The sequence below is a fragment of the Myxine glutinosa genome, chromosome 4, assembly GCF_964187855.1.
Source record: "Myxine glutinosa chromosome 4, kmMyxGlut1.1, whole genome shotgun sequence".
NCBI classification, from domain to species: Eukaryota; Metazoa; Chordata; class Myxini; order Myxiniformes; family Myxinidae; genus Myxine; species Myxine glutinosa.
Genome location: NC_136264.1, coordinates 112,011,324 through 112,037,623, shown reverse-complemented (window position 1 = coordinate 112,037,623; position 26,300 = coordinate 112,011,324). Strand labels below are relative to the sequence as shown.

At 44.2% G+C, this 26,300-nt stretch overlaps 1 long non-coding RNA gene across 1 annotated transcript in view; it reads left to right on the top strand.

Annotated features, from left to right (window-relative positions):
- Positions 1 to 19,593, top strand: part of LOC137426241 (uncharacterized) — a 91,041-nt gene extending 71,448 nt beyond the window's left edge. Inside the window, exon 3 of the long non-coding RNA XR_013623133.1 lies at positions 19,077 to 19,593. This is a non-coding gene — a long non-coding RNA (uncharacterized LOC137426241). The remainder of the gene's footprint in view (positions 1 to 19,076) is intronic.
- The last annotated feature ends 6,707 nt before the right edge of the window (positions 19,594 to 26,300 follow it).

Here is a 26,300-nt window from a genome sequence, read left to right as displayed (position 1 = left end):
GATGATGCATCATGTCATGCAAAGCGTTAACCTAATGAAAATGTAACGGTTAAAAAAAAAAAGGATTCTTTATGAAATGGCCTTCCTTTAAAATCTCATGCACAATCATACAGGTTATATGATCAAATATTAACATGCATTATTATCAAAACTGCATATTGTACGTACTTTACTTCGAATGACAAAGCAAAGCAATCAGTGGTCTTTCCCTCACGGTCCCTCTGTGCTGTCTTTCCCTCGTGGTCCCCCCTGTGCTGTCTTTCCCTCGCGGTCCCACTGTACTGTCTTTCCCTCGCGGTCCCACTGTACTATCTTTCCCTCGCGGTCCCTCTGTGCTGTCTTTCCCTCGCGGTCCCTCTGTGCTGTCTTTCCCTCACGGTCCCCCTGTGCTGTCTTTCCCTCGCGGTCCCTCTGTGCTGTCTTTCCCTCGTGGTCCCTCTGTGCTGTCTTTCCCTCGCGGTCCCTCTGTGCTGTCTTTCCCTCACGGTCCCTCTGTGCTGTCTTTCCCTCACGGTCCCTCTGTGCTGTCTTTCCCTCGAGGTCCTACTGTACTGTCTTTCCCACCTGGTCCCTCTGTGCTGTCTTTCCCTCGCGGTCCCTCTGTGCTGTCTTTCCCTCACGGTCCCTCTGTGCTGTCTTTCCCTCATGGTCCCTCTGTGCTGTCTTTCCCTCATTGTCCCTCTGTGCTGTCTTTCCCTCGCAGTCCCTCTGTGCTGTCTTTCCCTCGCGGTCCCTCTGTGCTGTCTTTCCCTCGTGGTCCCCCTGTGCTGTCTTTCCCTCGTGGTCCCCCTGTGCTGTCTTTCCCTCGCAGTCCCTCTGTGCTGTCTTTCCCTCGTGTTCCTACGGTACTGTCTTTCCCTCGCGGTCCCTCTGTGCTGTCTTTCCCTCGTGGTCCCCCTGTGCTGTCTTTCCCTCGCGGTCCCTCTGTGCTGTCTTTCCCTCGTGGTCCCCCTGTGCTGTCTTTCCCTCGTGGTCCCCCTGTGCTGTCTTTCCCTCGTGGTCCCTCTGTGCTGTCTTTCCCTCGTGGTCCCCCTGTGCTGTCTTTCCCTCGTGGTCGCCCTGTGCTGTCTTTCCCTCGTGGTCCCTCTGTGCTGTCTTTCCCTCATGGTCCCTCTGTGCTGTCTTTCCCTCGCAGTCCCTCTGTGCTGTCTTTCCCTCGCGGTCCCACTGTACTGTCTTTCCCTCGCGGTCCCACTGTACTATCTTTCCCTCGCGGTCCCTCTGTGCTGTCTTTCCCTCGCGGTCCCTCTGTGCTGTCTTTCCCTCACGGTCCCCCTGTGCTGTCTTTCCCTCGCGGTCCCTCTGTGCTGTCTTTCCCTCGTGGTCCCTCTGTGCTGTCTTTCCCTCGCGGTCCCTCTGTGCTGTCTTTCCCTCACGGTCCCTCTGTGCTGTCTTTCCCTCACGGTCCCTCTGTGCTGTCTTTCCCTCGAGGTCCTACTGTACTGTCTTTCCCACCTGGTCCCTCTGTGCTGTCTTTCCCTCGCGGTCCCTCTGTGCTGTCTTTCCCTCACGGTCCCTCTGTGCTGTCTTTCCCTCATGGTCCCTCTGTGCTGTCTTTCCCTCATGGTCCCTCTGTGCTGTCTTTCCCTCGCAGTCCCTCTGTGCTGTCTTTCCCTCGCGGTCCCTCTGTGCTGTCTTTCCCTCATGGTCCCCCTGTGCTGTCTTTCCCTCGTGGTCCCCCTGTGCTGTCTTTCCCTCGCAGTCCCTCTGTGCTGTCTTTCCCTCGTGTTCCTACGGTACTGTCTTTCCCTCGCGGTCCCTCTGTGCTGTCTTTCCCTCGTGGTCCCCCTGTGCTGTCTTTCCCTCGCGGTCCCTCTGTGCTGTCTTTCCCTCGTGGTCCCCCTGTGCTGTCTTTCCCTCGTGGTCCCCCTGTGCTGTCTTTCCCTCGTGGTCCCTCTGTGCTGTCTTTCCCTCGTGGTCCCCCTGTGCTGTCTTTCCCTCGTGGTCGCCCTGTGCTGTCTTTCCCTCGTGGTCCCTCTGTGCTGTCTTTCCCTCGCGGTCCCTCTGTGCTGTCTTTCCCTCGCGGTCCCTCTGTGCTGTCTTTCCCTCGTGTTCCTACGGTACTGTCTTTCCCTCGTGGTCCCCCTGTGCTGTCTTTCCCTCGCGGTCCCTCTGTGCTGTCTTTCCCTCGTGTTCCTACGGTACTGTCTTTCCCTCGCGGTCCCTCTGTGCTGTCTTTCCCTCGTGGTCCCCCTGTGCTGTCTTTCCCTCGCGGTCCCTCTGTGCTGTCTTTCCCTCGTGTTCCTACGGTACTGTCTTTCCCTCGCGGTCCCTCTGTGCTGTCTTTCCCTCGTGGTCCCCCTGTGCTGTCTTTCCCTCGTGGTCCCCCTGTGCTGTCTTTCCCTCGCGGTCCCACTGTACTGTCTTTCCCTCGCGGTTGTCAGCTCTTTCACGAGCCTCGATTCAGTATTTAAAAAAAAAAAAAAAAAAAAATCTGTAATTGTGTTGAAAAAATAAACTGAATATACAACAAACCTTGCTTGACATCCATTACCAAGGAACCTCCTGGAAATCTCGTGTTAATGAAGGAAAAAAAGACGTCTCTCGAAAGCGTTTGTACTTACACAGAGTTTCCTCATCCCCGTTTGTATTGTCTAATTTAATTTAAATATGAGATAAAAATGGAGGGGCAATGCACCGGTAAAGGGGAGCTATGTCTCTCTCTCTCTCTCTGATGTGCTATGCTCTTCCAAACTTCCAAAACAAGTTCGTGAGCAAATATTACACTGGGTGGTTTGCAATTGTGTTCCAAGCGTTAGTTATGGCAGGAGTTTGGATGATTTTACCCTTGCATGTAGTGATTGGGCCTCGGAGGCTTACTTCAATTATAACCCGAAAATCCGACACGAATGCAGGCCTGAGGCCTTCGAGGCCCCACATAAATGTTGTTGTACTACTATGTTATATCATTATTTTCTTGATATGAGCCTCATTATATGCTCCTATAACTTCGTTACAAATAATTCAGTGACAAAAATATGAAAATTTAAAAACGTTACACTAATACATTTGTGGGGCCTCCTCCCAATGGCGGCATTGTTGTAGGATTTTTGACAGTTGAGGACATATACATTCTAAATAAAAGGATTTGTGAATCATATTTTTTGAGCAAATACTCCTCCATGAGCCTCAACCTTTTAGAGAAAAAAAAGTTGAAAAACCAAGAACAAAATATTTTTTCCAAAAAAACCCAACAATGATTCATTACGTGTATGGGCTTCTTCCAACTAATAGGATTAATGATTCACATTTCTGAGCAAATACACATCTGAGCATCGACTTGGATTGAAAAAGCATATATGAAAGAAAAAAATCTATTAAAAAAATTAATGAATTAAAAAAACATCTATGGCTGCGGCTTCTATGGCTGCGGCCATCGATGTTTATATCTATGGCTGCGGCCCAATGGCTGCGTTTATGTCGGATTTTTGATGCTTGCATCGAAGAATTAAGAAGTACACACCTGCGTGTTTCGGAATATGTTCAGGATGCTGGCGATGAGTCGCCTGCATGGACGTCGCATAAATTGGTGAATCACCCTGAGTGTGAAACAACTCGTGTCCATCACTAACAGGTATACATACCACCACGTGATTGAGAGTCTGGTTTAGAGCACCAAGACCTACGAGCTGTGAATGCACGTCGAACGACAATGGATGAACGGACTGCACCTGTACTTGTTAGTCCCCTTCCGGTGTAAACCGGAGGGGACTATAGGTTTGCACTCCGTCCCTCCGAATGTCAGTCCGTCACGCAAAGAACAGTTTTCCGGACTTTTTTTCGAAACGCTTAATGCCAATGATTTCAAACTTGGTGCATGGTTTCCTCATGATAAGTTACAGATCAAGTTCGAACTTCACGACGTTTCGATCATTTTTGACAAAGTTATGGCACTTTGAACTTTGGTAATTTCCCCAACGGTTTTCCGGACGACAAACTGCCGGTAGGGGACATGTGTTGCAGCGCAATACTCACAATGCTTGTTTAACTTTGGTTCCTTTACACGACGACGTTTACTTATTAATACAGCCGTAAACTTTTACTCGAATGACGGAATGTCGGTGTTAAAAGTTTGCGGTAAAGATGCAATTTACAACATAAAACGAATGAGAACTCTTCAACGTGAAGATAAAACTCGAACTTCTTGCGCGAATCGTGGGCGATGAAAATGGAGGCAAAAAGTTTGTTTGAAAACGTTTTCAAAAGTTAGCCAGTGCGCTCCGTCGCGGAAAGAACTAGAACGGCACTTAGTAGAGAGCATAGCCATATCACTCCATATCATATCATAGCCATATCACTCCATATCATATCACAACCTCCACCTGGTTGGCCATATCACTCAACTTGGTGAAGAATCACTTAAAAAATTAAATAATTCTCATATCGGAATCCATATTAGGATGTTCACCAAAATCGAAAAGAATCGTCCTGGTCAGACACACAACTTGTCCAACAAGTTTCATCCAAATCCATCCATAACTTTTTGAGATATCCTGCTATGTATCGTTTTTGGCCCCATGTCGCAATGTAAAAGAATCACATGAAAAATTAAATAATTCTCATATCGGAATCCACATTCAGATCTTCACCAAAATCGAATCTATTTGTCCTTGTCACACGCATGACATGTCCACCAAGTTTCGTCCAAATCCGTCCACAACTTCTTGAGATATCCTGCTATGTATCGTTTTGGCCCTATTTTCCAATGGTCGTCTCTCGCTGAAATTTTTCAGTTAGAAAATTCCAGTATCCGGATCCGAATCCGGATCTTCACCAAAATGTAATCATTTCGTCCTTATCACATACAATAACTCTCTGCCAAATTTCGTCCGAATCCGTCCACAACCTTTTGCGATATTTCGTTCACAAACGGACAGACAGCGGTGAAAACAAAACCTCCATCAACCTTTGGTGGCGCAGGTAACAAACGGAGAAAGGAAGAACATCCGACTCGAAAGTTTTCTCAACAAACTCTCCGGTTCTCGCGATATTTTGTGATTATTGGTTCTCATCGACATACCTGTTAACCGAAGCTTTGCATCGAGGAGAGAGTGTCCACCGCGACAGCAAGAGGAGGCAATGGATCCTCGGCGATGTGAAGGTACAGCGGACTCGATGAGCACAACAGGAGGATGAGCCCGGGATGGTCCTGGTTTTATAACAAAATCCTAAATCCCGATTACAATCAAGTACAATTACACTTAATGTTGAGCAATCAACACGTGATTAAGTGTTCTTATTGAAATGTAAAGGAAACGATAATCGATGACAACACCTTTTTACATGAACCATTATCTTCAAAGAAACTTTACTGTGCGTACAGATTACATGATATAAATATTTAATTGCCTCATCAAAGCAAGAGCAAAGGCACGTGATGGATGACGCACCACGTGATGGGGGAGGCGGTGATGAACATTTGGAAGTTTCGTCAAAGATGGAAGTGTAAAAAATACGTTTTTGGTTTGAATTGTTCAGATCAACGTTTTGACGCCGTTTTCAAACCAGGCAGAAAAATATATTTAAAAATCGATGGAGGGAAACATCGAAAAGAAAGTTCCGTTTGTTCATTGCAGGAGAGTCCGAACTTTTAGATCGAAATGAATTCGCATGGAACATTTACCTGCCCTTCTTTTACCTGTCAATGAAGTTACATTCATTATAAAACATTGAATTCCGAGTCCCACGGACCGACGAGGAGAAAGTAACCATCTTGACTTCACATTATCCATGTCCCAGAGAGCTGCGAACAGTCCAACAGTTGAACAGAAACAAGAATCTTCCTCTTCAGGTTCCTGATTATGAAACACATGTAGTTCGGCTGTTTCATTCATGACATTCCTCTTCACATTATAAATAAATATTTCCGCAAATTCAACTCACAGGGAATATTTTGTGACTTCAATTCGTGTCATTGCGAAATTTCCCATCCTCTCGGTACGTAATTAATCGACAGGGTTAACTTTTTCCAGACCCGAAACATCATTGAGAGCTGAATAAATTCATCATCATATATTCTATTGTGTGAACTATAAGGTCGGAAGTATCAATACCTGAACCCGTTTACAATAAGGGAATCCTGATCAACATTCCCAACTCCCATCAAACTTTTCTCCACTTCATTTCACCCTTGACAGTTTATCCGTAAAACGAGAAACTCGATACAAGCGCCGAACAAATGATCATCAGTTTAAACGCGACAACATCCGCGTCCCGTCCAGCTCGGAGCCGCAGGGAGCGGCACACGTCGGGTGTGGGGGGTTATGGGTAGAGGGGGGATGGTGAAGGATTGCGGAAGTTAGAGGTAGAGGTGGGGGATGGTGAGAGGTTAGAGCAGAGGGAATGGTGAGAGGTTAGAGCAGAGGGAATGGTGAGAGGTTAGAGCAGAGGGAATGGTGACAGGTTAGAGCAGAGGGAATGGTGAGAGGTTAGAGCAGAGGGAATGGTGAGAGGTTAGAGCAGAGGGAATGGTGAGAGGTTAGGGTGGAGGGTTGGTGAAGGATTGGGGAAGTTAGAGGTAGACATGGGGGATGGTGAGAGGTTAGAGCAGAGGGGATGGTGAGAGGTTAGAGCAGAGGGAATGGTGAGAGGTTAGAGCAGAGGGGATGGTGAGAGGTTAGAGCAGAGAGAATGGTGAGAGGTTAGGGCAAAGGGGATGGTGAGAGGTTATAGCAGCGGGGATGGTGAGAGGTTGGGGTAGAGGGGATGGTGAGAGGTTATGGCAGAGGGGATGGTGAGAGGTTAGTGTAGAGGGGATGGTGAGAGGTTAGTGTAGAGGGGATGGTGAGAGGTTAGTGTGGAGGGGATGGTGAGAGGTTAGTGTGGAGGGGATGGTGAGAGGTTAGGGCAGAGGGGATGGTGAGAGATTAGAGCAGAGGGGATGGTGAGAGATTATGGCAGAGGGGATGGTGAGAGGTTAGGGCAGAGGGGATGGTGAGAGGTTAGGGCAGAGGGGATGGTGAGAGGTTAGGGCAGAGGGGATGGTGAGAGGTTAGGGCAGAGGAGATGGTGAGAGGTTAGGGCAGAGGAGATGGTGAGAGGTTAGTGTAGAGGGGATGGTGAGAGGTTAGGGCAGAGGAGATGGTGAGAGGTTAGTGTAGAGGGGATGGTGAGAGGTTAGGGCAGAGGAGATGGTGAGAGGTTAGAGCAGAGGGGATGGTGAGAGGTTATAGCAGCGGGGATGGTGAGAGGTTGGGGTAGAGGGGATGGTGAGAGGTTAGACGTCTTGATCTCAGCTCTCTCCAGCTCACGGTGTTTCCCAGCATTCGGACAGTCCGGGTTGTCGATTAGGCCACACATCTCTAGCATCTTCTCAAAGTACTGAGCACGGGTTGACGTCGTACGGCACCATCTTTGGAAGGCACCGGACATGGAGAAGAGCCCCACGAATCCACCTGGAGAGATAAATAATGGAGTGATAGAAAATATTTTAATACTAACTTTCATCTAAAACACCAAAGTAGTCATAGTATTTCAGTACCTGCTGACTTGGCGAACTTCATGAAGGTGTCCTCCATCGTCTTGCCCACCAGGCTGAGAGCACCAGGAATGAGTGACCGTGTCACGGCGATGCCACACTTCTTCAGCAGCTGCTTGGCTCCATGATGAGACTGATTGATATTTGTCAGGAACTCCTCCAGCCACAACAAGATAGAAAGGATGCAAGTAACTATTTCATCACGACTACAAATCAGATAATGACATTATTTATTCTAGTTTACTTACAATACTAATTTTAAGATGTAGTGGTCTTGCCGAGGTGGCCGGCACGCACCTTGTCTTCATAGGCCACATACTGCTCGAGGATGGTGAGAGTGGAAGGGTCCTGCAAAGTAAGGTCGAGGGTCTCGCGACTACATGTCTGCATGGGATTGAGCAGGGCCTCGGGGTTAGTGACCTCAACCTTCTCCCCCTCCGTGAATCTCTCAATTAACAACCGTTTCATGGCTTCACTGACTGTTTTTAGACAGAACAGGGCTTTAGTGTATGCCTTCCCACTCAGCACACTATGCAGGCAGCCACTTGTGACGAGTCCAGCCTCAATGAGGATTTCAGAGTAGCCTGAGCCCCTGCATTTGTGACCAGTCACCATACCCATGTAAATCATCCCGGTGTGGAATGGCCAATTGACATTGACATGAAAAAATGACATTGCTTACCGCTTCTGTGGCTTGACCTGTCGTGCAAGAGGAGAACATTATTGGCAAAGTTTTCCTCTTATTTTCATTTATTGAATTAATAGTGTGTTATATTGTCTTATTCAACCCTAATTACTCACAAGTATTATCATTTCCAGTATGCATGGGCATCTTATATTTTGGTAGATTTGAAGTTAGATGTCTGGCAAGATTTGGAGTGAAATTTTCTTGATTTTTTGCATACTCTTCGAGTTTTATTGTATTAAACTTGTTTAAATCATGAAATAACCATCTCCAACGATTCCTCAGGCCAGAATTAGCTGGAAAATGGGATCATTTGCCTTTGTATGATGTCCAGTTCAAAAGTTATACCAATTAGCGATTTTCATCGGAAATCTAAGATGACCGCAAAGATGGCAGTCAACGGACCCCATGGGACAATATTTCGTATTGGGAACATGAAAATTCGTTTATTAGACACCTTGAGGATTCCAAAAGTGTAAGTTAGACAAGTCAGGAGATGACGATGGTTCACGAGCGAGTGGTATTCAATGACAAAGGTCAAAACCGACATTGAAAATATATAAATAGGAATGTATTATCTGTTATGAGACTAGTTAGCTCCACAATACCGAAAATTCGGTTCGATTCCGACAACTTTGAAAATTTGACCTTTGTGACCTTGAAATGTCAAAACGAAGGTTACTGACCTTGAAATGAGATAGAAAATAATGTATAATCAGTTATGAGGTTAGTTAGCTACACAATACCGAAAATTCGGTTCGATTCAGACAACTTTGAAAATTTGACCTCTGTGACCTTCAAAGTTCAATGGTCGAAGATTATGAAATTTTTTGGAAAACTTGTATTTCATGATGTATGTGATAATATAAGATCATGTACGACATTTCACCATCAGGAAGCGCACAATGTAATAAAACCATCAAAAATCGACTTTTCTAAATTTCGTGACCTTGTGACCTTGACCTTGGGGCGAAAGTGAAAAATCGAGCTCCGTGGGGCTAGACACGTGACATTGGCCTCACCAAATATCGAAACACCTGTCACATTCCACCAAACCCCTCGGAGAAGATGTAGCTTGAACTCGATTACCCCCTCAGCTTAAAAAGACATCTTTTTCGGGCGTGGCTTCGCCCACAATGGGCCCCATACGCCCACTCTTGGCAGGACACAAGTCGATCATGATATCAACCTCACACCCAAGTTTCATCAAGATCGGATCATATCATCGGGCAGTTATGCTGTGGACAGACAGACAGCCACACACACATGACGAATATAGTGGTCACTCTGTTTGATCACTCGTGAACCAAAAAATATATCAACGAGGTGCATGGGGACCCCTTCTTCCTTCTCAACTAATTGATGAACCATCTCTGCTCTGGTCGCGCAAGTGACGTCACAGTCATGATTCACAGGTTCATTACCAGACCTTGCAGATGGTTCGCTGTTCCCACTCACTGTGGCTTCAGAACTTGTTTTGGCCCGAATATTGATGGGGCACCGCATCACACGCCGGGAGCTCCTGAATGAGAATTCGGTTGCGTCGGAGTGTTTGTCCATTTGCTGATGCGAGCAAATATGACCGTGGCTCTTCACGCATGGAGAGAACCGTGGCCGGCTCCCAACAATGGGTGTTGTGGTTCTGAGGAGAGAACCGTGGCCGGCTCCCAACAATGGGTGTTGTGGTCCTGAACGCGAACTCACTGTCCAGGGTATAAGCCCGACATTTCGTGTGTCCGAGCATGCCTATCGTGGTGGTGCTTTTGTAAGTAGCGGCGCCTCTCCAGCTCCTCATGGATGAAGTTGTCATCGTCGTGCACGTTGGTGATTCTGGTTGGTACCAGCAATTTGATTTTTCTGCCCCATCAGCAGTTGAGCAGGACTTGCCAAGCTGTAGATCACCGGGGTGGACCTCCAAGCTAGCAGAGCCAGATGAAAATAGTTTTCCCACACTTTTTGATTTGCGGAGGATAGATTTCACTGCTAGCTGGGCGGCTTAGCTAAAAAATTCGGATCGATTGTGCCTTTTCCCTTAAAAGCATGAAACTTGGCACATGGCTAGAATACCCGAAAAGAAAGATTTTTAGCCCAGGGGGCATCCCCAATTTCACCCCATATGGCGGCCATCTTGAAATCCAAGATGGCCGTCATACAAGACCTATTTTGATGAATATCTCCATAATTAGAACAGATATCAAAATGGTTGAAATGCCTATACCTACATTTTTAGGGTCTAGGAATCCAATGGCAACATAAAATATTCAATAGTATATGGCAGCCATCTTGAAATCCAAGATGGCCGCCATAACAGACCTGTTTTGATGAATATCTCCATAATTAGAACAGCTATCTAAATGGTTGCACTGCCTACACCTACATTTTTAGGGTCTAGGAATCCAATGGTAACATAAAATATTAAGCAGTATGTGGCAGCCATATGAAAATATTAATTTTGCATAGTATCATGCAAACTGGGAAAGCACATAAATACTCTTACCAGGTTGGCATTCTTCTGTGATTTAAAGCGTCTATGAAAGTAATTATTTTTTTAACGCTGATGCCAATTTTCTGGGTCAATGATCAAATGAAAACGTAGAATATTGGTTAATATGTGGCATCACAAGATGGCCACCATCTGGGGACCATTTTTATTCACGTCGTATTATGTAATGCATCAGAGTATTGTAAGATATTCAGGCCTAGGTTTTGGTTCAGTGGTCAAGAAATCTCTGAAGCTGCACTTTCGTGACCAAATGCAATTTGTATTTATATTGTTAAGCTCATTTCAGATGCCCTTTGATGAACCTATTTTTGTTTTCTTTTTCTCTCATTTCAGGACAATCATCTGCTTCTGAGGTAACCGTTAGAAGTCATCACCGTGTCCGCCGTTGAGGATGTCAAAGCGGATGAAACTCGTAGACCCTTCACAGCCGCTTGCTGAACGGCATCGGGAGATTCAATGGGAACTGTGCATTTTGTGCCAGGAGTCAACAGCTGAGGATGTTCAGCATCCAAAAAAACGAAAAGGGGAAAAGGGTGAAACAGTGCTTGCTGGTTACAAAACAATGACTGCAAACCTCCGTGAGTTTAATAAAATCGGTCTACTACCAAGGACAATAAACATTGATGCGTTAGATGAAGGTGACGGTATTGAGGCAGCCCTTATTGCACATAATGGCTGTTGGCATAGGTCCTGCAGACTGAAGTATAACAATACGGAACTGGAACGTGCAAGGAAACGTTCTAAAGATAGACCTGCATTGGCTGATGATGCAGGCGAGGGTCCATCTGGTGTTTCTAAGCGCACTCGTCAGTCGACTTCTGCATTGTCAATTTGTGAAGACCTCTGCTTTTTCTGCCAGAAGTCATCTGGAAAAGACCAGCTTCATGATGTTTCCACATTCAAGACTGACAGACGTGTTCGGGAGTGTGCTGCACTTGTAGAAGACGATGACTTGCTAAGACGTCTCAGCGGTGGAGATATGATTGCACTGGAATCAAAATACCATGCGAAGTGCCTAGCATCTCTATATTATCGTGCATCCACCATTCAAACAGAGCAAGCACCAGCAGACTATCGCGATAACATGCGCCACAGCACTGCATTTGCAGAACTTGTGACATTCATTGAAGAGAGCCGCTTTGAGGACCCCGCCACTGCTCCAGTATTTAAGCTAGCTGACCTTTCAAATCTGTATTCTTCACGGCTGGAACAACTGGGTATCAAGCATGAAAGCCGCATACATTCTACAAAGCTCAAGCAGAGAATTCTTTCCCGTTTTCCTGATATGAGAGCGACTAAAAAGGGCAGAGATGTTTTGTTAGTCTTTGATGAGGACATCGGGCATGCCTTAGCGAAGGTGTGTAAACAGGACAGCGATAGTGATGCAATCCACCTTGCTCAGGCAGCTGAAATCGTCCGCCGACAGTTGTTTGATAAGTGTAAGCCATTTGATGGTTCATTTCGTGAAACATGTCAGGAGGAATCTGTGCCTGATTTGCTGGTATCGCTAGTCAACATGATTCTAGAGGGTCCAAGTATTAAGGACCAGGCATTCCAACCTTCCAGTCCAGCTGCACTAAGCTTAGCACAGCTTCTTAAGTTCAATGCTGTAAAGCATGTCCGCAAGCAAAAGGATAAATCCACCTATGTAAGACACAGTCAGGAACGGGAAACCCCAGTGCCAATTTATGTTGGGTTGAAGTTGCATGCAGAAACTAGGAAAAGAGAGTTGGTCGAAAAGCTATCCCAACTTGGTGTCAGCATTTCGTATGATAGGGTTCTTCAGATATCTACCGAAATGGGGAATAGTGTTTGCCGGCTATACAGATTGGAACAGGTCGTGTGTCCATCTAAACTTAAGGGGAACCTGTTCACTACATCTGCCGTTGACAACATAGATGTCAATAAGAGCTCGACAACAGCAAAACACCATTTCCATGGAACTGGCATCTCATTATTCCAGCATCCAAAGGAACATGATGAGGGTACTGATCGTGGAAGAGCCATACTTGGTGGTGCTGTCGGCATGAAGAAACTTGAACCTTTGCCAAATTACTACACGAACGTACCACCTATTCAGACGAGTGTAAAAGGATCTGTAGTTCCAGACATAGGTCTGAAGACCCTTGCATGGGAGAAACCGGATGAGAATGAGGACAAATGGCTCCAGAACGTAAGAGAACACATTGAAAACGACACTTCAACCTCCCGTGCAGAGAACATTTCCTGGGCTGCATACCATGCTCACAACCTGTCTCAGTCAACTCGACCAACATCTGTAACGGCTCTAATGCCGCTGTTTCATGAAAGTGCACACACTGTGGCCATGATAAAACACTCCATGGATGTCATTGGGAGTGCCGTGCAACATCTAAATCCAGGACAGACTCCTGTCATTGCCCTTGATCAACCATTATTTGCAATTGCAAAACAGATTCAATGGAAATGGCATGAGCAATATGGAGAGGACAGATTTGTTCTGCTATTCGGAGGATTGCACTTTGAAATGACTGCACTGAAGACATCGGGTGACTGGTTATCTGGAAGCGGCTGGGTAGAAGCATTGGTGCAAGCCAATATTGCCTCAGCGGGAAGTGCAGATTCTTTCCTGCGAGCTGCACATGTTTCACGCTCGCGCAATGCCCATCAGGTGACAGCTGCAGCCTTGCACATACTGCAGCATCGGGCATACAATGACTGTGCAATAGAAGCTGAGACGAAACTTTCATTTACTGATTGGTGTGGCAAAATGACTAAGGAACACCCACAGTTCCAATACTGGAGTCTCACGATGGCATTGGAGAACAGCATCCTGACCTTTGTGCGCTCATTGAGGGAGGCTGACTTTGAAATGTACTTAGATGCTTTATGGGAGCTCCTTCCGTGGTTCTTTGCTCTTGACCATACGCACTATGCAAGATGGGTCACAGTCCATTTGCGTGATATGATGGACTTGCACAAGACACACCCTAAAGTTCTGGATAATTTCCGAGCTGGCATGTTCACGGTACAAAAGACCCAACGCAAATTTTCTTCAATTGCTACAGATCATGTACATGAACAGAACAATGCACGTATCAAGGGAGATGGAGGAGCTGTGGGTCTGCTGGACAATGCCCATGCTCTGCAAAGATGGATGGTTGCAGGTCCAGAGGTCTCAAGGGTGATTGATGAGTTTGAGACTGCACAGGAGCAACATGAAAGCAAAGCGCCATCACTGCATCATGATCAGAATAAAAGCCGCCAGATGACCTTTGACAAACATGTCAGATCACTTGTATCAGTTATCGAGGAGCTAGGTAATCCATTTCTTGAAGAAACCGCTGACCTTTTGGTCCTTGACACAAAGGATATAGCAAGTGCATCAGTCGTACAAAGTGTGAAAGACGTGCAGAAAGTGGGAAAGGAGGCTCTGGAGTCATTTGTGCAAGAGAGGCTGATTGAACGCTCAAAACCTTTGAATGATGTCATCCTGCGCAAAAAGTTACCTCTGTTTGGCAGCTCATCAGTAACAGACCAGCTGACAGATAAACATAAGGTAGCCTCATTGAAGAGTGATGTTCAAATGTTTTCTCGCCTCTATATTGCCTGTCAAACCCGCGAGGGAAACCTGGATGAATTTTTCCGTCATGAAAATCAATCTTTCCCTCCATCTCTGTCCAAGGATGGGAAGCTTCGACCTGGTACAAAGAGCGACCTTTTGGACTGCTTAGAGGAACTTTCACCATCAAGCACACAGATGCCAGAGGTGACATGTGTCATACTTGATGGGGCAGTAATTGTTCAAAAGCTAAAGCCCGATGTTGGCACAGTCAAAACATTTGGCGAATATGCCGAAAAGGTCTTCATCCCATTTGTTTTCTCACAGTACAAATCTGCAACCCGACTTGATCTGGTGTGGGACCGTTACCTACCCGACAGCCTTAAGCGTGGCAAGGGGGTTCGCCGACGAGTAGATACCTCAGTTGCATTTCCTGGACAGTGGCAGAACTTTCTTCGAGTTGATGAAAACAAGCGTGAACTCTTCAGCTTCCTTTCCAATGAAACAATTAAATCATTTGAAGACCAGCGCAAGGAGCTAGTTGTCACACTTGATACAGAGGTTCTTACTGCTCCACCACGCATTGATCTAGAATCACTCTCCCCGTGCACTCAGGAAGAGGCAGATGGTCGGATGTTCCTACATGCTGCTGATGCAACACAGAGAGGGCATAGTAAGGTCCTCATACAAACTGTGGACACAGATGTTGTCGTGCTTGCAGTTACAGCATCCCAGAAGCTTTCAGTGATGATATGGTTAAAATTTGGGACAGGCAAGAACATGCGATTTATCTCTGCACATGATATAGCCACAGCTCTTGGCCCTGAGAAATCTAAAGCCCTCCCCATGTTTCATGCAATAACAGGGTGTGACACTTCTTCAGCGTTTAATGGGCGTGGAAAGGTAACTGCATGGAATGTGTGGGAATCATTCCCTGAGCTCACAGAGGTACTAGCAGAAATTTGCCACCAGAGCACAGAGATAACTGAAACCTGCATGAACGTCATTGAGAGATTTGTTATTCTGTTGTATGATCGCACAAGTACTGCTACTGACATTAACATTGTACGAAAGAAACTGTTTGCAAAGAAGGGCAGACCTGTGGAATCAATTCCACCAACACATGATGCCCTTGTGCAGCACGTAAAGCGGGCAGTATACCAAGGCGCACTATGCTGGGGACAAGCATTGCATGCTAAGCCTGATCTACCAAGCCCCACTGAATGGGGTTGGCAAAAAACGTCTGCTGGCCAGTTCAAACCAATATGGACAACACTTCCAGAGGCTGCAAAGATCTGCAATGAACTTGTTAAGTGTGGGTGCAAAAAAGGATGTACTGGTCGTTGCCAGTGTAAGAAAGCTGCACTTCCCTGTACTTCTCTCTGCGCATGTGATGGAGAATGCAGCAAAGACTAGAAAACCACAAGATTGCACAGTTACAGTCTGCGATGTCATAGACACTTTTAATCAATGAAGAATGCCAACCTGTTAAGAGTATTTATATGCATTCCCAGTATGCATGATACTATGCAAAATTAATATTTTCATATGACTGCTTAATATTTTATGTTACCATTGGATTCCTAGACCCTAAAAATGTAGGTGTAGGCACTGCAACCATTTAGATAGCTGTTCTAATTATGGAGATATTCATCAAAACAGGTCTGTTATGGCGGCCATCTTGGATTTCAAGATGGCTGCCATATACTATTGAATATTTTATGTTGCCATTGGATTCCTAGACCCTAAAAATGTAGGTATAGGCACTTCAACCATTTTGATATCTGTTCTAATTATGGAGATATTCATCAAAACAGGTCTTGTATGATGGCCATCTTGAATTTCAAGATGGCCGCCATATGGGGTGAAATTGGAGATGTCCCCTGGACTAAAAATCTTTCTTTTGGGGTATTCTAGCCATGTGCCAAGTTTCATGCTTTTAAGGGAAAAGGCACAATTCATCAGTTAAGCAGCCCCACTATGCCTCGACTTGGCGCTCAATGAATCCATTAGATTTTGGCTATGTTGGGGATGAAGTGACGTGGTCAAAATTCCATTTCCCAGCAAAATGAACGAAATTATGCGCTGGAGAAATGAGGACCATTATCACTCATAAACGTATCAGGAATTCCGAATTCAGAAAGCCTCTGTAAAACGCTTGTTTTGCTGAAATAATGTGCCACTTTGATCCAGGCGGTGGCGCTTCACATTCTCTTCCATTCGCTTGAAGAAGTCCACATCCTTATGTGGATAATGTGGATGAATCTTCTCCAAATGGAGCTTCAACTTCGATGGCAGCAAAGATTGATTTCCGAGAATTTTCTGGCACAGGACGAATTTTCCCTTTAATTCTCCACGATCATGTAAGGATGTGAATCCAAACCTTATTCATTGCTCATCATATCCTCGTTTTGTCATTTCAAGAGGGTTTCTGGAAAAAAAAAGGAATATATATATATTTTTTAAAGACTAAAAAATATGCAGGGAATAGTGGGTGGCTACCACTGGCCACCACCAACACAAACAGAATTGAACTCTTGTTTTAGGCCTTGTGCGTGAAAAGATTATATTATTTGGGCAAACATTGGGCAGTCTCTGTGGCCCACCTGGAAAACGTGCTGTGGCCCACTTATTGGGAACCCATGGCCTAGAGGCTTGTGTGCGTAGGCCTACATCTAGGGCCTAGGCCATCCTCCATCTGAGGCCATCCTGCCAGTCCATCTCATGAAGTTGCTTCTTGTTTAAAAAAATTAACTGCTCAAAGCAATTAGCCTCAAGGAATCAATCCTTCACAACAAACCTCTTTTAAGAAATAAATCCATATAAATATCCAACACACACAAACACACACACAAACACACCCCGATCAACAAACATAAACACACCTCGATCAAACAATCAAACAAACACACACCCACATTGTAAGGTATCTCGACAGAATACAATCGATTGTTGCACATTTATTGACTCTCCAGATGAAGGCCCATTTCATCCCAGAGCCGTCCGAGCTGAGCCGTAACTCCCGGAATCGGAAATAAACCCGCGGTCACGATATCGGGATAAGACGGGGAATGTTTGCACCTTCATACATGACATCCTCCCCTTTAAGTCCAAAATTCCCAAGTGCAATACGTACGAGATTTCCAAAATTGACATTCCAAAAGCAACATTTCCAAAAACATGTGAAAATATGTGTGCAAACAAAAGCAAGTGCACACGGGGATATTTCTGCCGCTGTGTGTGTCAACGTGAAAAAAACATCTTCAAAGATTCAAACGGTCGGGTGCTTTTCTCTCGCACATTGAGCGTCGCGGTGGATCAGTGGATGCAGAGTCCGAGGTGATTCCTTTGGTCTCCACGAAGGGTGTAGCGTTCGCAGAGGTTTTCAGGACGTCCGAGTCGGCTGGAGCGGCCACGACGATCTCCGGCAGTGGTGGGTCGAACTGTTGTCCTGACTGTGACGATGCTGCAGGCTCTATCGACTCACAGTGACGGTATGTGGTCCTGATGTCGACGAATTTCGCGGCCGTCCTGCAGACGAATCACGCAGGTCAGTGCACCTGGCTTCTCGATGATGTCCCCCGGTAGCCACGTCGCAATTGCTCCAAAATTTCGGGCAAACACTGTATCTCCGATGTTGATACAGCGACTGTTGGACGTCTTATCGTGCACCAACTTTTGATTAAGCTGGCTCTGATCAACATTTCATGATATGTCTGGTTTGAGATTGTCAAGTGTCGATCTCAGGTGTCGTTTCATCAATAACTCAGACGGAGCTGCACCGGTTGTTGATTGTGGCGTGATGTGGTATTTGAACAGATGAGAAAGCTTTGTTTCCACGCCCCTCACACGCCCCTCACAACTGCTAAGCCACGCCCCTCACTCTGCGTTGCCTGGGTGGAAATCGTTAAGCCACGCCCTTCACTCAGTTGTGTTTTTAATGAGTTGAAATTGATGAACTAGTGTAACTTATAAACGTCTAATTGCTTCACTGTGATTTGTGTCGTCCTTTAAAAGGAGCAAATATTATATGTAAACGGAGGTGGTTTGATCGAGGGGAAGGAACGAGGTCAGAATACCTTCGAAGTATTAAATTGTTTATTTCAGTTGTGATTTTTACAGCTTTTGAGCTTGTTTGAAGATGATTAAAGGAAAGTTCTTCGAATATTTCCTTTTGGAGAATTACTCAAAGAAATCCGCAATGAGGGAAACTCGTGAGAGCTCGATGTGATATTGAACGGAGGGATGGATACGGTACAGAGAGGGAAAGAAAGCAGAAACGGTGGAATGGATCAGAGGGGCCTGTCCTCCACGAGGTCTGCCTTTCCGGCATATAAAGCGGGCAATTCAGCCACTTGATCTGGGTAGTGACCGGTCACGACTTTGTTGTCTGTTGTGGTGAAAGGTTCCCACCCTTGTGTAATTCTTTGTTTTCATGCGAAGGAGGGGGTCTTTTGAGTTATCCTGGTCTTTTCGATCGTAGGGGACTTTTGGGTCTTCGGGGACTTTTGGCTATTTTTGGTCCTCGGGGATTTTTACGTCTCCTGTGTCCTTTTGATCCTTGGGGTCTTCTGGGTCTTCTGGGACTTTTGGGTAATTTGGGTCCCCGGGGATTCATGGTTCTTCGGGAAATTTTGCGTCTACTGGATATTTTGGGTTCTCGGGATCTTTTGTGTAATCTGGGTCTTTCAGGTCCTCAGGGCTTTTGGGTCATCTGGGTCTTTTGGGTCTTTGAGGACCGTTGCGTTGTCAGGGAATAAATATTCATATTGACAGTATTGCTAGAATATATATCTCAATGTGATCGTGTGTAAAGTGGTATATGTTTTACTTTACGAATGAGTAAAGAGCATAGAACTAGAGTTAACAGGTGGGTGGGAGAGTTAATTTCAGACAAAATGTGTAACGCTCGTGGACCGCCATCTGTGTAGAAAAATAGCCTATGTTCAGTTCACTGCGCACAGGCTGCAAATTCTTCCTCAGCAGGTCAGAGTATTTGACCTCTTGAACAGAAATAAGTACTAGCTGGCCAAGCAAGAGCCAAATAAGGGTTTTGAACAAGAGAACCAGAGACGCTTGCAGGCTCTCATGTCCCAAGGGGATTTAACCTCGGGGGTGACCCTGCATACTCCGCAACATCAAAGGAGTTTGGGGCTTTAAAACCAGGAGAAAGTTGCGAGCAGAGAGCAGAGTGGACGGGGAGAGTGAATGAAGAGGAGTGAACAACTGGAGACTGGTCAACAACTGAACGAGGTTCAACGAAGACCTAGAGAAAGGAGCTGCAGCCACGACCGGCAGAACAACGTCATTAATATCTAATTCGTGCATTTAGTGAAATACAGCAAATCTCTCAAAAGTGAATAAAACATTGATTTTGCTATAACGAAGTTTCTGGAAGTTTCTGAAGTAGAAAAGAAGTTAAATTTATTATTCTACAATTGGTGGATGCGCCTCAGCCTGCGCCTCAGCCACAAAAGAGAACCAGACGCCACCTCCGAGCGCTGTGAGACCTCCCGCATCTCTGGACCGGACCGGGTCGATTCTGTCCCTGAGCCAAGAGTGCACCTTGAGCCATCGACTACCCGCCTTTCCTTGCCATCAATCCCCGTGTGAGTCAGTCTTGTCCCGTTTATCTGTCGTCTGTCGGGGCTAAGATAAGACCGTGTTTAAGTGCCCACCTTTCTATGCTGTCTCTCTTGTCTTTGTAATCTAACCTTCCGCAATATTATAACCTCCTCCGGAGGTCTTGAGAACCGTACCCCTGGTGTCGTGTCATTTTAATCCAGCCGTTGTGTCCTTTCCGTAATTGATTTAGCGTAGCGCGACTCGGCCAAGGTTCGAGTATACCGGTCAACTATACCAAGTAAGGATACCAAGTAAGGGAGTCAACTCCACAGAACAAGGTAAGCTTTTGTTTGTTATCTGTGTAGTCTGATGTTAATCTGCGCAAATTGTTCAGTGTTTGAGTTTTGTGTATGTTTGTTGATATGTGGAAGGGGGAAAAAATCACGAGGCCTTTAACAGGTTTCAGAAATCATGACAATTTTTTTTCTCTTTTTCTTCCAAAATTTAACTGTGTACTACAGATGTATACGCATTTTTCAGGGATGGTGCCATGGACCGTCACAAATATCCACTAAAGCCTTTTGTCTTTAGAAAAGGTGCTGTGCTTTCATGAAGGACCACTGATATCGTATATACTGTATAATTATTGTACGATTTAAAAAAAAAAAAAAAAATTTCAGAAGTCATGACGATTACAATTTTTTTAAATAATAATAATAAATTGTTTTTTTGTTTTTTTCTGTAATTTGAATTTTTTTTCGGTACATTCTACGACTGCAAAGAGCCACTAACGAATCCCGGGACGTTAGCGAAAAAGGTGCTGCATTCGTCCAGTCATGAAAATATTTTGTGTATGAATATGCATTTTGTGTATTCATTTGATTTCATACGTGATTCCAGTTCAATGGTCTGTGTCACATATCTGCCCATTCCTTTTGTATGATGCTTCAAATATTGTTGGGTTCCTACGGTTGAGACTTATATAATATTTTTCCTGTGGTGAGCCTCTTCTTTGATGTGGTCACGAGGGACGTGTGGATATGCTCTCGCACAAGTTGAACAGCGATTTTTTAACGATTATTTGAGCATTTTTAAAATAACTCGCGATTTTGTAAAAAAAAAAAAAAAAAAAAAAAAAGTGAATTTTATACAGCATACAAGTGCTAGGGAAAATCGGCTGGATTCGATTTTCAAACATGCATTCCCAGTGTGGTAACAAAAGTGAGCATTGTGAGCATTGTCACAAAAGCATTGTCATAAAAATTCATCTGACACGTGTTAGCGTGCGCGCCAGGCCAATTTGTCTGCACGAGTCGACAGACAGTCTAAAAATAGGCATTCTTTTCCACGTCCAGCCGGGCACGTTGTAAAATGCGTGCAGGCAGGTTGCCCATGGCTTGGTGTTGCGGTTTGGTCCCGTCCACTTCTTACATATGGGATCAGAAACGATTTTTTAAAATGTAACCTCTTTCACCTTTTCTTGCCCTACACCCCCCAACCTTCCCCCGCCCTTTCCCCCTCCCTCCTTCCGTTCCCCCCCCCTTCCATCCTAACTCCTTACCCTTACCCCATCTAACTATTATCCAAACCCCCCATTTTTTCTTCCCTTCTGCATCCCCTTCCCCTTTCTTTTTCTTTCCAAACTTACCTTTTACATCCTGATTAGGGAAAATATTGACACTTCCCGATCTGATCCGACTCCGGATTAGGACAATATACATGTTTTTAGGGTTTATTGCATAAATGAATGACATGTACCTGTTGCGTGTACCTGGAGGTAGCACCTTGGCCTATCCTCAGAAATATGTATTCACATAATTGGAGCTCCCAGATTTTCACCAATTTTTGGTAGAGATCTTATGTGAAGGAATACTTCCTTGGTAGATAACAGGTACTGCTATGTAGGCCAAACACATTTGGGTGACGATTGTAATTACATATGTAAGTTACAGATGAGTATTGGGGAGGTCATACAGGAATTTAGTGAAATAAGATACCATGCCATGTGGCAAGGCAATTAACTGGACCCAAACACAAAATTGTACCTGTTTGGTGAAACAAAACTTAGATCTGTATATATATGGGTGAATTTACAGGTAAATGGATTTGGTGACCCTTTCAAGTGGTGAACTAACATCACGTCCTTTCCCCCCCCCCTTCTATTTCCTGTCCCCTCTACCCTAATCCTAAACCCCATCCTGCCATCATCTTCCCCACCAAGTCAGGTTATATTACACATTGTATGAGGCGTGTATAGGATCGTTGATTGTATGGGATTGGATGGGATTGCATATCCCATATGGATCCCATATTGATTTAGCATATCACCTCATTATGTGGTCTTGCTGTGTTTTTGTGTGTATGGGTATGTGGGTATGTATGTGTGGGTATGCATGTGTTTTGCACCCTTCTTCCCCCCCCCCTCCTCCAACCATGGCCCCAATACTGCTACAATAATTTGTGAAATGGTACGACACAGTTTACATCGTTAAATAATACACAGATGAGTGTATGATTTGCACAGAAGTTCGAGAGGGACAATAGTATCCATCATATAACCTCTCACAGTCTTGTAAGGGAGAATAAGTGCAGCCAATCATACAGTTATTTTTAGAAAAATACAATGAGTGTCGTATTTCGCATAGTATTAATACCCCTAAGGGAGCCCCGCCCCCCCCCCCCCCCAGCCTCATCCCTCCCTTGGCATTCTGCCACTTCTCCTCCTCCCTTCCCCACCCTTCATCATTGATGATCAGTGCTCATGTTCATTTTCAAAGTTTGTTGAAATGACTGATTATGGTATGACTCTGATTATGGTGATGCATTACAAATTACAATTTACAATTTTTTTATAATTATAATTTATAATTGCCAATTTACAATTATGGTAAATTTTCATTTACAATTTATAATTACAATGATTTATAATGAAAATGGTTTTACAATCATGGAAATTGCTATGATTGTCAGGCATGTCAGCATGTCATCATGTCATCATGTCAGGCATGTCATCATTGGGTTTTGATGTAAATTGAGTGCATGGGCTGTGAAGGATAGTTTTACAGCCCTGCAGGATAATGCTGTATTACAGGTCACAAAGTTTGTGGAAGGTTGCACTTTCAGTGTGATTGGATTACATGGGTCAATATTATGAATTCATTGCCATTCATTGGTACGGCATTTCAGGAATCTTACACCATTTTAATTGTCAAGAACTTTGAGTGTCTTTCAAAGTGAGACATGGTGGGTGACACATGACATGACATGTGATATCACATGACGTATGACATGTGACACGTGACATGTGACATGGGTAACATGTGAGACATTGCCCAATGGACTGGCTCATATCTGTCGGATCAATTTTCGCTGATTGTCTCACAAATGAAGGGTTGAGTTGCCTTCAGTGGTTGTTCAACTTTAATTTGTGATATAATGACCACACAGGATTGAACAAATATGTCAGATATGATCCAGAGGCAGAACGGTTATTTGTCAATTGGCGGAAGGTATGGGTCCGAGGTGACGACCGACGATGATCGAATATCTCCGCCAGCGGACGGAACTGTTTTGCCAACATTGGGAACAGGCTTAGATATAGAGTTATCAGACTGATAAATGTGAATTTTGCTATTTTGATATTTGATATTTTGATATTTTCAATGATGATTTCAATGATGATTTGATATTTGAATTTTGATATTATCATTTATGATATTTTATTATATATTATTATTAGAATTTTATTGATGAATATTGATAAATTGATTGAAATTGCATAATTGAATTGATTCTGATTCTGATCCGATTGATCTGATTGATTCTGATCTGATTGATTTAGTCTGATCTGATTTAATTTAAATTTAATTTAATCAAGTCAATTGATGGATGAATAAAAAGTGCGGTCTCAAGAAAGAAGCTTTGAGACATTTGCGAAACATCAATGTGCAGACAACCTGGGACGATGAGCGAGGTGGTGAGTCTAGTGGTTATTTGTTATATTATATGTGGTTATTTTGTTTGATCCCCCTCAACAGGACTTACTGATCCATTTGACCCAACTACAACACCGATCAGTGCGATTGGGGTGTGGGAACAGGGAGACTCTCTGGCAATCACTTGAAGTCATCAATTGCAAAGGTGGAGAGACACTTCCTGGACGATTACGGAGTCGAGCTTATAGGAAATAAGCTAGGAAATTGACAGGGGGTACAAGTGTAATTTAAAGTGTAGTCTTGGTAGTTATCTGGTACATTGAGTAAATACTGAGTGTTATTCATATACAGGCAGAATGGGGAATGCAGCTTGTAAGAATACACAAGGACAACCAGATATTCCAAAAAAAGGTACTTGTGCATATTATATGTACGACCGATATGGTGAAGAGGCTATTAGTGAGGTTGAAAATTGGTATTTGTGGACAAAGGGACATGATAAGGAGTTTCCAAGAGATGGTACATTTGAGCGAAGTCGATTGGAGAGATTAGGACAAGAATTGAAAGCCAGGAAGCAACATAATTTAACAGTAGACTGGCTTGCATTCCATTATTGGGATATGGAATCCAGGAAAAGGGCACAGCAAGGACGTATATTGGACCTAGAACTTAAAATAAAAACGATGCAGGATACATTGGAGGACATAAATGCACAACTGCCCTCGAACATAGGAATAAAAGTGACAGTTGTCCCATCTGATTCCCATTTGTCTCCCCAAAAAGGACGGTACAGAGAATTTTTTCGTGTTACAGGAGAGAACCAGAGATTGCGGTGGCAACTCAGGGATCTGGAGATGCAGCCTAGAGATATAAGTGAACAGGTGGACAGACCAGCCAATGACAGACATCGATGTTTTAATTGTGGAAATATTGGACATTGGAAAAGAAGATGTCCGTACGTCAACAAAACACGATTTTGCAATAGGACGAACCAAGATCAAGGGTACCAGTGCTTACCGGTACCTCAGATAACGATTAGGCCTTCATTGCTGCAGATCCCAAATGCCAACAGACCAACATGAATAATTGTTCCTGCTTCTTGTCTCAAAAATTTTTTTTTCGGAGCAAGAATGAATTTTACTTTTGCTTATTAGCGAATTAATAATTAATTGATTAAATGCCAAAATTGGATTTTTTTTGGAACATGAATTAAAAGATCCAGAATTAGAGTTCATTCTGGAAGCCTCATATTTGCCAATTATAAATGTGGTTTTAGGGAGTATTTTAGGGAGGGAGGAGTATTTAGGGAGTAAAAGCGGGGAGGACTATGCTAATAACACATTAGGCATAGTTTGCTTGTTTGCAAGAATTGTTGGGAATTAGATATTCCTGTTTGTGATTTAAATCATATATAATCATTATTAATGCATTTATTTTCTTTGAGTTGAGTTTCAATACCTGCATGAGTTTAATTTTTGAATTATATGAACCTGAAAGCAATTGTGGATGCTATTCTAAGTTAGTAGTGAAAAACACACGTCTGATTTGAATATTATTCGTGTGAAGTTGTTATAAAATATAGTGATTTCATGTTACAATGTACCCCATCTGATTCAATCTGTGTGGAGAGCAGATATAAATGTGGCTGAGTAAAGGGAAGACCAGATCACATCCCAAATGGAGTGATAACGACATCTGGGAAGAAGTTTGAAAAAGGAAAATTTGTGAAAAATGAAGTTAATTCTGGCATACACCCTCTTTCTCAAAGAATGATGAAGAAATACTCCTTTGTAAGATGGATGTTTACCTTCACCAAGGGAAAATTATGTGACCATTTGTCTGGGTCACACTGCAACATATGGAAAAGGGCGATCACTTACTTTTGTTCGAATACCTCGAACATTTATCACATCAGCAATTGCAGGACGATGACATTTTTACCTGCAACGTCTACGGGATACGGTGACGTGTGTCATTACTTCACCAACTTCCGGGGAGCCAGCATGGAGCTGCAAGCGAACGTCTGCGTTTTTCCTTCACAACAGCTGTGCACGATTCTGCTGTGTGCTCCTGGTATGGACCATGGACAACTGAGTACCATGGTCCCAACATCATCATTGCGGATGCATCCGGCATCCCTGCTCCACATCTTGTTGACAAATCAACATCACATCAATACTTGCTCCATGCTCACGATGAGTGAGGAGGCAAGTCGACTACAACTGGATGGAGGCCTTGTTCAAATCTACTATGGCTCACAGCAAGAGTGGCAAGGATGCTGCATGGAGAGCAGGGTCAGTCTTTGACTCTGCCCAGCTATCACAACAGCGGAAAATCCTATGCAAATAGTGAAGGTGTGATGAAGACAACAGGAGAAAAATGTTTTATGCTGAAATTTCAAACACAAGTGATCCGCCCCTTTTTTTCAAACAAAGAAAGTCAATATTTGATTAAAGGCAAATATTTTGCCAAATGTTGCAGATGCTTTATTATTTTAATGATGAACTGAAATTATTGCGTTTTGGTGAAGGTGAAATGTTTTGTGATCTTTATGCAAATGAGTTGAATTGAATTATCAACATAGAAAGAGTCAA